The sequence below is a fragment of the Octodon degus genome, unplaced genomic scaffold, assembly GCF_000260255.1.
Source record: "Octodon degus isolate 3935 unplaced genomic scaffold, OctDeg1.0 scaffold00026, whole genome shotgun sequence".
NCBI lineage: Eukaryota > Metazoa > Chordata > Mammalia > Rodentia > Octodontidae > Octodon > Octodon degus.
The window spans coordinates 8431964-8433672 of record NW_004524602.1 but is presented as its reverse complement, the minus strand read 5'-3'; the positions used below and the strand labels follow the sequence as shown (position 1 = coordinate 8433672).

The window sequence follows — 1709 nt, the reverse complement described above, 5'->3', positions numbered from 1 at the left end:
TTAAAAATAATTTCCACACTGAATCTTCTGAATTACATTTAACATCATAGTATTTTTTTTTTCCTTGCTTGCTTTCATTAAATACCTATGGTCAGAAAAGGAAAATTCTGTCTATCCTTACTCTTAACAGATTTTGACTTTTTAAACTACATAAATATAAAAATACTTGTTTTCTATTTAAAAATTTACTTAACCGGTATTTATTACTTTCATGTGCCTAGCAATGTTTTATTAGTTGGGAAAGAATAAAACCTAGTTACTATAGGAATTTATGTGGTCCTGAGTTCAATCCCTGGTACTACCAAAAAAAAAAAAAAAGATTAGGTAAATGCCCAGTGTAGTGATAAAGATTAAAGGAATTGAATTAATAGGGACCATGAATTTAAATTTTTTTGTTGTTGTGGAGTAGTTTTGTTTTGTAGAATAGCTAAGCCAGAATGCATTGTTTTTTAGGTTATTTATTTTTGTGCAAGGTCTCACTACGCAGCTTAGACTCATAGTGAATCTCCTGTTTTCTACCTCTTTAGTGCTGGAATTACAGGCGTGCGCCACCATGCCCAGACTCCATCAAAGCTCTGCATGCCCGGGAATGGGGCTGGTGTGGCATGTGGTGCCAGAGATCTAATCCTGGCCCTTGCACTTACCTAAGCACACACTTTGTCCACTGAGCTATCTTGCCGGCCCTCAAAATGCATCTTAAAAATAGTTTCCATGGGACTGGGGAGATGGCTCAGTGGAATAAGTGCTTCCCTGGCAAGCACAAGGGCCTGAATTCAATCCCCAGTTCTGGAAAAAAAAAAAAAAAGTTTCCATACCCTGAATCTTCAGCTCATGTAGATCACTTTGTTTGAACGCCTATAGAATATATCATAGTATAATCATAAACTGTCTGCTTTCCATGAACGCATACTGTTTCCAAAAGATTTTGCACTGTCATGAACACTTAACTCCTATTACCCATTTTATCAATAATTTAAAGTTGTGCTGGGGAGATGGCTCAATAGAATAAACACTTCCCTGGCAAGTGCAAGGGCCTGAGTTCAATACCCGGTTCCGGGAAAAAAAAAAAAAAAAAAAAAAAAAAATTGTCAAACGATGATGCTAAAACATTGTTTTAATTTGCAACATTTGTCTTCTGCTGAGGTCGATTGCTTGTGATTTTTAAAAGCTTTTCTTTTTTAAATACTTTTTTAAAAAAAATTTATGTGTTTGGTACAGGGTCTTACTATTCATCTCAGACTTGTAGTGATCCTCCTGTTTCAGCCTCCCCAGCCCTGGGATTACAGGTGTACTCCACCACGCTAGGTCTAGGTGGCTGGCTTGGCACACCTGGGGTGGGGCTGGCACGGTATGCAGTACCGGGAACTGAACCGGGTCTTTCTGCTTGTCTGTTCAGGTGCTTAGACTACTGAGCTATCTCCGTGGCCCAACCTCTTGTGATTAGTAACCATTTGTGGTTGATTTGCTCATCTACACATAGGCTGATTGTTTTCCTATTGTGCTTTTTTTCTTGTTGGTTCATATTTTGTACATAATATGCATTAGTCTGCTGTGTAAATATATGTTGTATTATGGTTTGTCATGTAATTTTTTGGTTTTTGTTACACAGTACTTGAAAACAGATTAAGTCTGTTACTAATTTTATGTTGGGCTTTTAAAAAATAACATGTCTCATTGCTATCTGTTTATCAATAAAATTATGAAAAAAA

General features: G+C 36.6%; 1 protein-coding gene and 1 pseudogene across 2 annotated transcripts in view; both read left to right on the top strand.

The window, feature by feature from the left end:
* The window catches only part of Pias1 (protein inhibitor of activated STAT 1), a 156203-nt gene that overhangs the window by 64543 nt on the left and 89951 nt on the right, over window positions 1–1709 (top strand). The gene's annotated exons all lie outside the window — the stretch shown is intronic.
* Window positions 1–1709, top strand: part of LOC105741846 — a 6377-nt pseudogene that overhangs the window by 3049 nt on the left and 1619 nt on the right.